This window comes from Sus scrofa, chromosome X (genome assembly GCF_054392235.1).
Source record: "Sus scrofa isolate SSC_HxYL_T2T_F1_AM1 chromosome X, Sscrofa_HxYL_maternal_Yorkshire_Landrace_v2.0, whole genome shotgun sequence".
In the NCBI taxonomy this organism is placed as follows: domain Eukaryota; kingdom Metazoa; phylum Chordata; class Mammalia; order Artiodactyla; family Suidae; genus Sus; species Sus scrofa.
In genome coordinates, this window is record NC_139401.1 from 27,814,756 (window position 1) to 27,830,695 (window position 15,940).

General features: G+C 34.7%; 1 long non-coding RNA gene across 1 annotated transcript in view; it reads right to left on the minus strand.

Annotated features, from left to right (window-relative positions):
- The window catches only part of LOC146394522 (uncharacterized), an 88,602-nt gene that overhangs the window by 37,469 nt on the left and 35,193 nt on the right, over nucleotides 1-15,940 (minus strand). The window contains exon 2 of the long non-coding RNA XR_014835855.1: nucleotides 1,992-2,045. This is a non-coding gene — a long non-coding RNA (uncharacterized LOC146394522). The remainder of the gene's footprint in view (nucleotides 1-1,991; nucleotides 2,046-15,940) is intronic.

Genomic DNA, 15,940 nt, shown 5'->3' on the forward strand with positions numbered 1-15,940 from the left:
TTGAAAAATGAGAAACTCCTTTGAGTAAGAGCATATAAAGTTTTAATGCTTTTAAAATTTTTATTTTATTTTGATTTCTTGGCTGACATTATCTTACTGGGTTTTATTATAGACTTTAGTCTTATTCAGTGCTGACACACATTGCAGTGTGGAGACTTTTCATTGCAGAATCCTAGTTAACAACAGAAACTCACCATACATTTCATTAAAGGATTACAAACATTTGCATGCTTCATATAGTTCGCTAACTTTTCCAGGTTTCTTCATAAACACATAAAATGTTTACAGACAGATCTTTCAAAGGATTTTGGTTGTGGGGTGATTTTTTTCCCTAAATTTTCATAACATCTTATAAACATATAATTTTCTATATTTGGTAAACAAAGTAGAAATATATGGGCTGTTATGCAAGTAGTAGAGTCATGCCAGACAACTGTGTAACTTTTAAAGCAAAATCACACCACCTACCTACTACTAACACCTTATAAGTAAATAAAAGTATTATTTTTTCATACTCAGCAAACACTGAAAATTAATTTCAAATTATTTATGAACAAAAGCATGCACTGATAACTCAAACCCTGAGTAATTAGATGACAATTCTGCAAAAAGCAACCTTCAAACTATTTTCTCTTTGTGAAACTTCATTCTGACAAAGATAATGATTGATCAAATTCTTCTCTTCAAAGGTGAATTCTAATAACACAATTGTTATACAGTGAGGCTACACCACCTATTCGAAATTCTAAGCTCAAGATCCAAACATGATTTTAAAGAATTATTGTATAGTGTACCTCGACCATAGGGTATTTACAACTTCTTGCTTGATTTTTAAATAGCCTTTCTGATCTCCCTGTGAGAGTTTAAAACATTTAGAATGAGAGCTGTGAAGCCGGTGCTTCTCGGCTCTTCCCAGCAGACTATGATCTGAGCTAGTGGTTTTCAAAGTGTGGCCCCCAGAGAGTGTCATCAGTGTTTCCTGGAAACTTGTCAGATATGGAAATTCTCTGACCCCATTTCAGACCTATTGAATTTGAAGCTAGAGGATGGAGCCCAGCAACTTGTATTTTAACAAGTCTTCTAGGGATTATGATGCACCTTCAAATTTGAGAACCTCTGATGTTAGACAACTTAATTAGTCTTTGTCCATTGTCTTGAATTCCAAATCTGTTTAACTCCGAAAAGCTGTTAGAAATCTGCAGTCTGCATTCAACTTGAGGTATTGCTGACTAGTTAGATTTTGATTATAGTTTATTGAGTTTTAGAGTATTCTTAGTAAATGTCATCCCTATCCTTAATTACGTGTATTATTTAATTGCTTCTTATAACTGCCGGCAAGAATCAGTCTCAAAATTTCCTTCTAGAACTTTTAAATTATCCATATGTTGCACATTCGCTTGTGCTGCTACATAAATGGAATATACACACAGCAGATAAATCTGCCTTTTCTCCCTACCGCCTATTTCTTAAAGGCAAATTCATCTGCCATTTTTCTACAAAAAATAATTCAAAACTGCTTTGCGTTACAAGTTACTTTTACTTTGCTTCTCACCATATTCCTAATAGCCCAACAGTGCAGGATTTGGAGTGATGTTACCACATTTTGAACCTCAGCCAGGCTGCCCACTTGAGCTCTGAACAGTAAATTCTTTTTATCAGGTTTTGCTCCTTGATTTCAGTCCATAGTATTCTACATTCTGAGAGCCTCACACATATTTTCATCGAATTACCAGTTTTAACATTATAGACATTGATTTTACTTTTCCCGGAATGATTTGATCACAGTAACAATTTATGAGTGTAGAATTAAGGACAAATTGCCTCTCAAAGCCACAAATTAATACAGTCATACCTATTGAATTTAGGCATGTTTAGAGAACTTGAAATCAAGTATGTATAGATTCACGAGGTTAATGTACTTTACTTCTTATTGGAGACTTCTACTTCCATAAACAGTTACTTACTAGTAAGGGGTGTCATGTGCTACTTACTAGTAAGGGGTGTCATGTGTTTCAAAAATCCATATTTTCTTTTTTCTTCATATCCTGAATAAAAGAGAAATCAAAAGAGTAGCAAACTTGGAATACAAATATCTGATTGTTCTTCCATATTGTATACACATGTTTAAATACACACACACTCAAAGAAAATTTTGCAAAATACTGCCACCCTGGAATTTCCTTTAAATGCTTAGTCACTTATATTAACTCACTGCTTACAAAAGAATTTAACCAAAAATAAATAAACATTGGCATGGACAAGAAAATCATAAGGACATTGATACAGTCTGTACTTTTTTTTTTTTTTTAGATTTACCTTCAAGGTTCTCACACATTTCTTAATCAAATAAGGTAGAGGGATGCTGTCAAATTAAACTTGTTAGGAATTATTCAGCTAACTTACACTTAACTCAATTACACCTGCATTACTACTGAGTAGTGAAATGACCTGTTACTGTTGGTAATAAAAGAGGGGACACTTTAAATTCAAAATGTAATGGAGTTAAATTTCATGAGCAGGAAAGTATAAAATAATTATTAGAGAAATGCAAATCAAAGCTGCTATGAAATACCACCTCACACCAGTCAGAATGGCCATCATTAGTAAGTCTACAAATAACAAATCATGGAGAGGGTGTGGAGAAAAAAGTGTACCCTCCTATAATGTTGGTGAGAATGTAAATTGGTACAATCACTATGGAAAACAGTATGGAGGTACCATATGATCCAGCAGTCCCACTTCTGGGCATATATCCAGACAAAACTTTCATTGAAAAAGATATATGCAACCCCTATGTTAATTTCAGCCCTATTCACAATGGCCAAGACATGTCAACAACCAAAATGTCCATCAACAGATGATTGGATTAGGAAGATGTGTTATATATACACAAAGGAATACTACTCAGCCATAAAAAGGAATGAAATAATGCCATTTGCAGCAACATGGATAGAACTAGATACTCTTTTCCTGAGTGAAGTAAGTCAGAAAGAGAAAGACAAATACCGTATGATATCACTTATATTTGGAATCTAATACATGGCACAATGAACCTATCTATAGAAAAGAAAAAAACTCACAGACATGGAGAACATACTTGTGGTTGCCAAGGGAGAGGGGAAGGGAGTGAGATAGACTGGGAGTTTGGGGTTAGTAGATGCAAACTATTGCATTTGGAGTGGATAGGCAATGAAGTCCTGCTGGGTGGCACAGGGAACTCTATTTAGTCACTTGTGATGGAACATGATGGAAGATATAATGAGAAAAAGAATAGTATATGTATATATAACTGTGTCACTTTGCTGTACAGAAGAAATTGACAGAACACTGTAAATCAACTACAATAAAGATAATAAAATGACATTTATGTTTATGTATTATACTTATATTTTTATATTTTATAAAGTGACATGCACACATGAATAACGTATATTACATATCAAACACCTGAAACTTAGGAGTGAAGGGTCCTTTTATAAATTTTCTAGTTTTTCCCCAAACGCATTCATCCTTACACATTAATTTATCCCTTACATGATTCTCTCACCCAATATTTATTATTGATCCTTAAAACTTGGACATGAATTCCATGTGTAGTACTGACTAGTTAGTCATCACTATTTAAAAATAGAATAAAAACAAGGAAAAGTATCACTTTAAGATGGAACCATTGAAAACACGTAGAATAAGTTTAGAAATGTCTTAATGGTATTAACATGATGTTTCCTTTTTAGGTAAATGTTTTACCTAAAAAATGTTTTACCTAAAAAAAAATGTTTCCTTTTTAGGTAAAAAAAGGTCTTTTTACCTTTGTTTCTTTTTTTTTTTTTTTTTTTGTCTTTTGTCTTTTTGTCTTTTGTTGTTGTTGTTGCTATTTCTTGGGCCGCTCCCACGGCACATGGAGGTTCCCAGGCTAGGGGTTGAATCAGAGCTGTAGCCACCGGACTACGCCAGAGCCACAGCAACGCAGGATCCAAGCCGCGTCTGCAACCTACACCACAGCTCACGGCAACGCCGGATCGTTAACCCACTGAGCAAGGGCAGGGATGGAACCCGCAACCTCATGGTTCCTAGTTGGATTCGTTAACCACTGTGCCACGACGGGAACTCCTACCTTTGTTTCTAAATGAGATAAACTTCATTTTAAATTATAAAAAAAGGAAACTGAATACAAAAGAAAACTTGTTTCATGTCAAATAGATGATTCTTTTCTATAGGAATTATCATATCCTGAAAGAGTCCTCTAAACTTAATAGATCATGGAAAACAGAAAGAGGCTGGAGTTATGTATTTTTTAACTGTGCTTCAATTAAGACGATATTGATCCACTCCTTGCTGTGAAAGATGAGACTACTAGTGTTGATTTTCTCCCACATATCCATGATATCTATATTATTTTTATATTATAATGATTTATAAATTTTATGTTTTTCCTGTAACTATAACTCCCACAATTTGGTATTAATTTCATGATAAAGTGATTTAATAATTGTATTTATTTATCCACTTCTTTTCAGGAATCTTCATTTTAATCTTTTAAACTGTCTGAATTTCAAAATTGTAATGAGATGCAAACTATCTTCCCAATACATAACAGAACAAAAAGGACTTACAGGTATTCTACTTAGGTGTTTTATGATTGAAACAGCTGCTTGATATTGAAATGATCCCTTGTACCTAACAATACATTTTTCAGTTAAAACTTCCTTCAGAAATGTGTGGGCACTGGTCTGAATTTTTCTTCTTCAAAGTGATTTAATTTTCCTCCCTGGATGACGAAAGACTTATTTTTTATGCTTCCATTTCAATCATTTAACCAGGATATGTGTTTCCTAGAATATGGTGCTTTTTTCCAACTTTAGATTGTTCCTTCATTTCAGGGGGAAAAAATTATATATTTAAATCCTTGTTAATTTGGATTCTCTACTTTGGTATAGAAATTATTTTTATTTCGAATCATAGTTATCTACCTTCTCTGTACAGCAAAGGAAATCATAAAAAAAGACAACCTACAGAATGGGAGAAAATAGTCGTAAACAAAGCAAACAACAAAGACTTAATCTCTAAAACATACAAACTCATACAACTCAACAACAACAAAAAAAACAAAAAACCCAATTGGAAAATGGGCAGAAGATCTAAACAGACATTTCTCCAAAGAAGACAGCCAAAAAGCACATGAAAAAATGCTAAACATCACTAATAATTAGAGATATGCAAATAAAGATTACAATGAGGCACCACCTCAAACCAGTCAGAAAGGCCGTCATCAGAAAGTCTACGAAAAATAAATGGTGGAGAGGGCATGGAGAAAGGGAACTCTCCTACACTGTTGGTGGGAATGTAAATTGGTACAACCACTATTGAAAACAGTATGGAGGTTCCTTAGAAAACTGAATTTAGAACTAACATACCATCTAGCAATCCCACTCCTGTGCATATATCTGGACAAAACTATAATTCAAAAATATACATGCACCCCTATGTTCATAGCAGCACTATTCACAAAAGCCAAGTCTTGGAAACAACCTAAATGTTCATAGAAAGATGAAATGATAAAGAAGTGGTATGTATATGCAATGGAATACTACTCAGCCATAAAAAATAATGGAAGAGTGCCATTCACAGCAGCATGGATGCAACTAGAGATTACCATACTAAGTAAATTAAGTCAGAAAAAGAAGGACAAATATAATATGATTTCATTTATATGTGAGATCTAAAATATGGCACAAAGGAACCTCTCTACAAAACAGAAACAGACTCATAGGCATAGGGAACAGACTTGTGGTTGCCAGGATGGGGAGGGAAGTGGGATGGACTAGAAGTTTGGGGTTAGTAGATGCAAACTATTACATTTAGAATGGATAAGCAATGAGGTCCTACTTTACAGCACAAGGAACTATATCCAACCTCCTGTGATACACCATGATGGAAGATAATATATAAAAAAGACTGTATATACATGAGTAGAAATTTGCATATTATAATCAACTATACTTTAATAAAAATAAAAATTAAAAAGTTGTCTACTCTCTACATCTACTAGGTTTTCTGTAATTGTTGTAATCTTTTTGTAGTTTTATCTGCATTGACTATGATTCTTTCAGCCACCCCTCCATGTTAGTAATTTCATTTTTCAGTCATTTTGATTTTCTCCCTTTAGGATAGTTATTCTTAATTTAATCTGTTCTGTTTGGTTCCCAATATGTTTATTTTTTTATGATCTGCAACCTTTATTTATTTATCTTTTTAGGGCTACAACTGTGGCGTGTGGAAGTTCACAGGCTAGGGCTTGAGTCAGAGCTGCAGCTGCCAGCCTACATCACAGTCACAGCAACATGGGATCCAAGCCATGTCTGTGACATTTACCACCACAGCTCAGGGCAACACCAGATCCTTAACCCACTGAGCAAGGCCAGGGATTGAAACCATGTCCTCATGGATACTAGGCAGGTTCATTAACACTGAGCCACAACAGGAACTCCTGCTACCTCCATTTTAATCATGTATTATTTAATCATCTCATCTCTGAGATCTAGTTTTTTTGAATACATAAATTTATAATGTAAAACATACATGGGGAATGATATTCCCTCCTTGGGTTATGGTTTATTCTAAGTTGGTTAACTTATTTCTTGTGTCACCTCCTTCCTGCCTTTCTTCCTTCCTTTTCTTCCTTTTTCCCCATGGTTACCATGCCATTTCTTTTCATCTTTTTAGTACTCAGTTTCTCTAGATGTGTTTTTTTTTTCTAGTATTGTATAGGTGACTTCTTGTCTGTCTCTGCTCTCACCATGCCAAAGACATATCTATTCAACTTCGAGCAGCTGCAGTCACAAGACAGGTTATATTCTGCCTTCTCACACCACTCTATCCCTTACCTCCTCCTGCTACCATAACTTGAGATCATAGAAGAGGAAGAAAAGTTTAATTCCTCCAGTGATCTGTTTTTGTTAAAATTACTCAGCCTCCACTCACTCTTGGGAGAGTTTGTTAAATGATGCCTTGTTAGGGTCCACTCCTAGAAGACAAAACTTATCAAAGATAAGCAAAGCTGGACATCTGTTAAAGCAGTAAAAACATATTTATTATCTACTGACAGTAGGGAAAAGAGCTGAGCTCAATTCTGATTTGTGCAAGGGTGACTGGGTCTTTTAAATAGAGATTGAGGGAGAGGGAAGGGGAACAAATGAAGGTGGAGGCAGGCACAGGTAAAATCACAGAAGTAAAATTACAAAGGGTTAGTAAGTGAAAATGTGTGAGGGCCTCTTTAATTGTTACCTGGCACTTATGAAAGTGAGGATTCTACCCTCCTACAGAGGCTGGGAGACAGAGTCCCTATCCTTCCTGATGGTCACATTTCAAAGAAATGATTTTCAGGTCACTGATAAAGGTACTTCTGAGGCATAGGAGACATATATACATTGCCAAGGGATAGAGGAAGGAATCACAACCACATATCCTTTTTAGTAAATGTTCTAAGAGAAGTAGGTCAGGGGCCTATCTTTAGGTATTGGCTAGGACAATCCGTTAATTCATTTGACAGCCCTGAGATTTCTAAGACTAAAACTCAAAAGGGGGGTTGGGTCATTCCAGGAACCACCTTGGGCTGCTAGAAGCCAGGGTTAGGGTTGGCCAAGTCTTTTAGTTTGGGGATTTGGATGGAGGGCTGTGCTCAGTGTTTTTGCAGTTCTCAAACTTCAGAATTCAAACTGCTCTCAGTTTAGCAAGGCCTGGAAATTTCATTCCCATTAAGAAGGGTCAGCTCTCTGTTTCTCTTTCCTCTCCTTGAGGAGCATTCTTCCTAAGTCCATAGTCACAAGATGGTCACAATAAGAATACTCACTTTCTTTATTTCCAATCTGGGGAAAAATATTTCCCAGAATAGTTTTCAACTTACCAGTGTAAATAGAGTGCCTTCAGGATGGCAGATGGGTTTCTGGAATAAAAGTTGTCCCCCTCAGAGCTGACCCAGAATTCTCTTTTTCTTTCTTTGGCTAGCACTGGATTATGCCTCAGATAATACTGAAATTTACCTGATTCTTGTTCTCCCAGAAAACAATGCTTAAGAAACCCTCTATACTTTTGGGACCCTAGAAATGGCTAACTGCAAAGTACCAAGCAGCCTTTGACTTTCGAAGATAAGACTCACTTTCATAAAGACTTTCCTTAACAACACTCCTGTTTTATAGAAACCCAGGTTTTCTCTCGGTTGAGAAGGTCCTCTCTCATACATGTTTCCCCATTGCAAAAGGGTGAATACAATTGTCTTAGTTCATTTTGCCTTTCACATTCTCAACTTATACATAATACTATTTGTAACTTTCTGTTCTTAAGGTTTTGTATTTTACCTTAAATATTTCAGGGAAAGATTATGTGCAGAGGTAACCTGGAAATCTAGTTGTAGCATTTGAATTGTTATGTTCTACACTGGCAAACAACCTTTGAAGATGCAATGTCAACCAGCCAGGCAACCCTAACTGTTAGCCTGGAACATGTGCTCTTAATACATACTTAAATCTTGTTAATGATGAGTCACTCAGGCATTCAATTATTAGAAATAAAAAAATACACTGATGTAATGCAGTGAGTGTCATAAATGAAGGGGCAGGAGGACTTGGGGAGAGAGCAATGAGTATCATCAATGAAGGGGTTTCTTTCCCATATATTATGAGAAGCGTGATTCACATTTGTCTCCTCTCCTCTCTCCCAGCTTATATTGCTCCTACTGCAGTGGCTTGCTCAATGTAAGTACCACAAACATATTTCTAGCTCAGATATTCCCCATTTGTTGTTCAGCTCCTGGAATTCTCTCCCCTGGATATCTACAGAGCTGTGCTCTCTGAATTTCTATACCCAGTTTAGAAAGATATTTCCTTATGTCATAAAGAAAATAGAGACATTTCCTTACCATCAAAATCCCTTTCTCATTTACCCTGACTTTTTATCTCTTCCATAGTAGGCACTAAACGAATGTTTGTTGAATGAATACATCTTTTGTACTTACCATCTGTCTTTTCATCTCCATTAAAACTTCTCGAAGTCAAATAAAGGACACTGGGGTGATTAAGCATTTAAATTGGAGTAGTATTTCTGTATCCTATAAACCCAATTAAAAGAAAAACTCTAGAAACTAAAAGTGATAGGTAGTGAGGATCTATTTCTTAAGGATGATTTAAAGCTTACACCAAAAATCTAATTTTAACCCTACGCAACTTTTATGTAATGACAGAAAATCTGGATTTGTAGGAAAGTATTTAGGTAGATAAGAATTTGATAGCGGGTTCTATTCAGTCTGGCTTTCTCTATTTAACATATTTATTTCTCCTTATGGAATTATTAATATTTTAAGATTAACAAACCATCAATAAAATGAAAAGGCAAGCTACTGAATGGGAGAAAATATTTTAAAAATCACAAATTTGAGAAGGAGTTAATATCCTAAATTTATAAAGAACTCATATAGCTCAATAGCAAAAAAAAAAAAAAAAAAAAATCCAATATTTAAAATGTGCAAAAGATCTGACACCTTTTTAGATATTTTTCTAAAGAAGGCATACAGGAGTTCCCGTTGTGGCGCAGTGGTTAATGAATTCAACTAGGAACCATGAAGTTGCGGGTTCAATCCCTGCCCTTGCTCACTGGGTTAACGATCCGGTGTTGCCTTGAGCTGTGGTGTAGGTTGCAGACACAGGCCGGCAGCTACAGCTCTGATTTGACCCCTAGCCTGGGAACCTCCATATGCCGCAGGAGCGGCCCAAGAAATGGCAAAAAGACAAAAAAAAAAAAAAAAAAAGAAGGCGTATAATGGCCAACAAGTACATGAAAAGATGCTTGATATCAATAATCACTGGAAAAATGTAAATAAGAAGCACAATGAGATATTAACTTCATGGTCTTTAGAACGGCCATTCTCAAAAAGACAAGAAATAACAAGTGTTGGCAAGGATGTGTAGAAAGGGAAACCCTTATGCACTGCTGGGAATATAATCTGATGCAGCCACTATGGAAGAAAGTATGGAGATTCCCCCAAAATTAAAAACAAAACTACCATATGATCTAGCAATTTTGTTCCTGGATATTTATCTGAAGAAAATGAAAACACTACATCAAAAAGATATATGTACTCCACGTTCACTGTGGTACCATTTACACTAGCAAAGACATGGAAACAAAGTAAGTGTTCACTGATGGATGAATAGATAAGGAAAGTGTGGTATATCGATATAATCAAGTATTATTCTGCCATTAAAAAAAAAAATGAAATCTTGCCATCTGTGACAACATGGATGGACCTTGAGGGCATTATGCTAAGTGAAGTAAGTCAAAGACAAATATTATATCACTTATATGTGTAATCTAAAACAAAACCAAAAGTAAACAAACAAAAAAAACTCATATATAAAGAGAACAGAATGGTGTTAGCCAGAGGCAGGGAGTAGAGAGTGGGAGAAATGGGCAAAGGGGGTCCAAAGGTACAAACTTCCGATTATAAAATAAGTAAATTACGGGTATGTAGCGCACAGCACAGTGACTATAGTTAATAATACTGTACTGCATAATTGAAAGTTGCTAAGAGAGTAAATCTTAAAAGTTCTCACCATAAGAAAAAAAAAAGTTGTAATTAAGTTTATGGATAGTAACTAGATTTATTGTGGTGATCATTTCACAATGTATACAAAGATCAGATCATTATGTTGTACACCTGAGATTAAACTAATACAATGTATAGTATAATATCAATTATACCTTAACTTTAAAGTAAATAAATAAATAAAGGACAAAGGACAACAATAAACATTTTGAGAAGTAGGGTTGTTCAGCTTTCATGGCATTTCATCCCAAAATAACACTCTGGGATATCTCATAATCACAGACATCCTTGATTAACTCGGCAGTGGGCAATGCCAAAGATCTGGCACTGCAACATCACTAAAAGGGATGTCGTAAGCTGTCCTCCCTCATTCTACATTTACAGAGAACTGTCTACGATTTAAAGTTTATAGCCAAAATCTAATTTTAACCACATATAACTTTCAGAAAATAACAGAAAATCTTTGTTTCTAGGAGAATATCCAGAAAGCCAAAAGTGTGATAGAGAATTCCATTCAGTCTCTTTTTCTCTATTTAACATATTCATTTTTCCTTCTGATATTATTGGTATTTTAAGATAATTTTTTTCTAAATCTAGGAAAAAATCATAGTGAATGTAAACTAATTTTTGGAGAGAAGAAAAAGTAGGTGACATTTTTCTTTCTTCAAAGACAGAAAGACATGATCACTCATATTAAGTGTAATACATTTCTAATTACAGTTTTCCTTGATGTAGGCTACCTGATGCAACTAAATTTCTTTTATTTATTTATTTTTTTGGCCATGGCGTGCAGTTGCTTGATGTGGAATCACAGTTCTCAGGGATTGAACCCAGGTTGCAGCAGTAAAAGGCCTGAGTCCTAACCGCTAGACATCAGGGAACTCCCATTAAGACCATTTTTTAAACTTTATGGTAAATTTCACATATTTTATGAAGAGTAAAAATGCATCATAAAAAAGTTTTACTAACAGAACACTTGCCAAGATAAAATTGTCGAATGATTCCTTGTAATTTCAATGTTGCTATCAGTATTAACTGAACTCCTGAAATCTAAGAAGCAAGGAAGATTTTGAAATAGCAGTGCGTCCGTTTTAAAGGACATACTTTTTATTTTTCTCTGAACAAGTCTGTTGTAGGAATTAATGAGGGCATTTGTAATGCAATTTGTTCTTCCTCAGAGAAGGTATTATCTCTTAAAGGAGCAAGAATAAGATGTAACTCTATTCATTAGTTCCAATTCTCACAAAAGTTGTGAGAACTCTTTAGACAAGGGTTTACAGAAAGAACATTACATGGATAAAAGATTTTATATCCCAAAGTGATTGAGGATATAATACAGGCTATAATTTTCATCCCTTAATAGGACTTGTCATTCAGGAATATAAATTCTATACAAATATGAACTAACTAAAACTTTTAAGCTACTCTTACGGGATCCTCAAGTGCTTTGGCCTTTGTTTAGAGCTATGCAAACTAATGATATTAAGGTAAGAGAAAAATCCATGGCTACTTACTATACAGCTGCCAAAAATGGTCTCCATTATGTTTTATTAACTTTAAGGAGGCACAGCTTATATACTATAAAATTCATCCATTTAATATGTATGATTCCATGATTTTAGTAAATTAACAGTGTTGTATCCAATCATTTGTGATAGAACATGATGGAAAATAATATGATAATATAACTGGTTCATGTTGCTGTACAGCATTAATTGACAAAACATTATAAATCAACTATACTTCAATAAAAAAAATTTTTAAAAATGCTATATAACCATCTCCATATTCAATGTTAGACATTTCTATAACTCAAGGTTTACTTCATTCCCATTCACAATTAACCCCAACTCCCATTCCCAGTCTAAGGTAACCATTGACCTGTTTTCTGTCTCTGTCAAATTGTTCTTTAAATATTTTATATAAATTCAATTATACAACATGTAATCTTTTGCACCTGCCTTCTTTTACTTAGCATGATGTGTTTGAGGTTCATTCATGTTGCATGTAAGTGTAGTTTCTTCCTTTTCATTGTTGAGTTTCATTGTTCCATTACATGAATATACTACACATCTGTCCTTTCACCGGTCTGTGGACATTTGAGTTATTTCCAGTTGTTGCTATTATGACTAATGCTTTGAATACCTACTTACATATCTTTGTGCAGATTTTCATTTCCCCTGGGTAGATCCTTAGGAGTGCAACTGCTAGGGTATATGGTAAGTTTATGTTTAACTTTTTAAGAAATTATTTTCCAAAAACTGGAAACCACCAATCACAAAGGTTCCGGTTTCTGTAAATAGTATTTTCTGACTTTCGTGCTATATGCATTCTAGAAGGTGTCAAGTATTATTTTGTTGTGATTTTAATTTTTATTTTCCTAATGAGTAACGATGATAAGCACCTTTTCATCAGCCCATTTGTATTCTTTGGTGAAATGTCTATACAATGTTTTTGCCCATCTTCAAATGGGTTATTTGTCTTGGTATTAAGTTCTAAGATTAGATATATAAATACAAGTCCCTTATCAGATATATGATTTTCAAATATTTTCTCCCAGCCTGTAGCTTGTCTTTTCATTTTTTCAATGGTCTCTTTTGAAGCAATAAAGTTTTGATTTTATGAAGCCAATTTATGATTTCTTTTTCTTTTATGGATTAAGCTTTTACTGTTCTATTGAGAACTCTACCTAATTTAAGGTCAAACATTTTTTCTATGTTTTGTTGTAGAAGCTTAATAATTTTAGCTCTGAAATTTAGATATATGTGTCATCTTGAATGAATTTTTATACATGGTGTGAAGTTCATTCTTGGCATGGGGATATTCAATTTTCCCAGCCCTGTTTATTGAAAATATTTTTCTTTCTCAGTGAAATGTCTTGAGATCTTTGTTAAAAATCAATTAGCCATGAATCTAACAGTTTATTTCTGAAATCTCACTTATATTCCAATGGTCTATATGTCTAGCCTTATGCCAGTACCACACAGTTTTGTTTTTTTTTTTTAAGGCTGCATGTGTCACAGGAATGCCAGATCTGGGATCTGAGCCGCAACTGCAAACTACACCACAGCTTACAGCAATGCCAGATCCTTAACCCACTGAGCAAGGATTGAACCCATATCCTCACAGACACCATATTGGGTTCTTAACCTGCTGAGCCACAACAGGAATTCCAACACAGTCTTGATTACTGCTGTCTTGTAGTAAGTTTTGAAATAGAGAAGTGTGAGTCCTCCAACTTTGTTCTTTTTCAGTAATGTTTTGGCTATTCAGGATCTCTCACATTTCCAAATGAGTTTTAGAATTAGCTTGTCAAGTTCTAAAATGATTCCTGCTGAGAGAGTCATAAAGACTTCACTGAATTTGTAGATCAATTTGGGGAGAATTGCCATCTTTACCATATAGAATATACTCATCCTTGAATGTGAACTGTCTTTCAATTGACTCAGATATTCTTTGTTTTTATTTTTTTATTTGTTTTTTAGGGCCATGCCCATGGCATATGGAAGTTCCCAGGCTAGGGTCGAAACGGAGCTACACCTGCCGCCCTGCACCACAGCCACAGCACCACAGGATCTGAGCCACGTCTGCGACCTACACCACAACTCATGGCAATGCTGGATCCCTTACCCAAAGAGCAAGGCCAGGGACCAAATTCACCTCTTCATGGATACTAGTCAGGCTCCTTACTGCTGAGCCACAATGGGAACTGCCTGATTCAAATATTCTCTCTGCAGATATTCTCTCTGTATGGTTTTTGGTCTACAAGTCTTGTGCTTTTTTTGTTAAAATTTATTTCTATATATTTTATTAACTTTGATAATATTGTGAATGGAATCATTTTCTTAATTTCATTTTGTATTGTTTGTTATTAGTATATAGCAATACACTTCAGGTTTTTATTTAATCTTATATCTGACCGCCTTGCCATTCTCATTTCTTAGTTCTAGAAGTTTTTTGTTGACTCCTTTGGGTTCTATAGAGAGAAAATATTTTCTACATAGACAATTATGTTACTTGTGAATAAACATAGCTTTATAGCTTTACTTCTTTTCCAATCTGATTTTTTTGTTTTGTTTTGTTTCACCTTATTGCATTAGCTAGAACTTCTAGTGCAAAGAAATGATGAGAACAAGCATCTTGTTCTGTATCTCCTCTTAGAGAGAGGGCATTCTATCTTTTACAATTAAGGATTATGTTAGCTATGGGGTTTTCATAGATGCCCTTTATCTCCCTTATTGTTTGAAGCCACCATGGCACATAAAATATATATTCTTGTCTAGACTTACTTTTCTCTCTTGCCCTTAAAATCATCTGTCAGTGCCAGCCCAGGCAGTTACCATGGGCTTTTTGAAAACATGGGTAGATATTTGATGAGAAGGAAAAGGGATGTTGCTACAAGGCCAATGGAAAAGATTACTAAAGTCCAAATGTTTTTTTTAATATATTTTGGTATATATCACTGTAACAACTTGCTATATTACAAAATCTGAATGACTTTGTTAAGAACTTGGGGCTTTTTAGAACACTATCCATAGCATTGTATTTAGTCATGTGCCTCAACTAACTCTTCATTGAATATTATATAAGCTGGATTTACTTAGCTTTTTCCAAAATTTATAGTTATAAGTATTATTTTAAAATATATAAAAAACATTTATTATTATAAAGCTGAAAAACAAGGCACATATGTACAAAAACAAATATGACTTCATTTACATTTGTAAAACTAGGACCCTTAATACACACAGAGACATACACACATGCATAAAAATATCTATAATTTTTTGTGTTATTCTTTACAACTATGCTTAAAATGTATAATTTATTTTAAATGGCTTTAAATGACAACACTTTAAAAAAATCAAACAAGATATAAGTACATACTGTGAAAATTAAATAGACAGTGCTAGTTGTTTATATTACCCTGACTCTCATACTTTTCTTGTGAAGACAAGCTCTTTTATTCAAGATACCCATGTATACTTTAAGAATGCCTACATCCCCAGGCTCCTTTGCAGCTCAATGAGCCCTTGTGGCTTACCTCCCACAAACAAGACAAAAGCAGAAGTTACTGGGTGGGTTTCCAAGAAATTACTTCCTAGATAAAAAGAAAGAGTCTCAGAGAGGAGGCAAATTTGCCCTACAGTTTCACTCATTTTTCTGCTGCTTGGAATGTAAACTAAATTTGGTGAGGTAGCCATCTTCATACTGACAAAAACTAAGCCTGCACTTCAAGAGATGCAGAGCAGGGAGGAAAAAGCACCTCAGTTCCTTGAGCAGATGCACTGGCTCTTGCTTGCCATTAATCAGCTCCTGTTTTGTGAAAACAAAGAAGCAAAT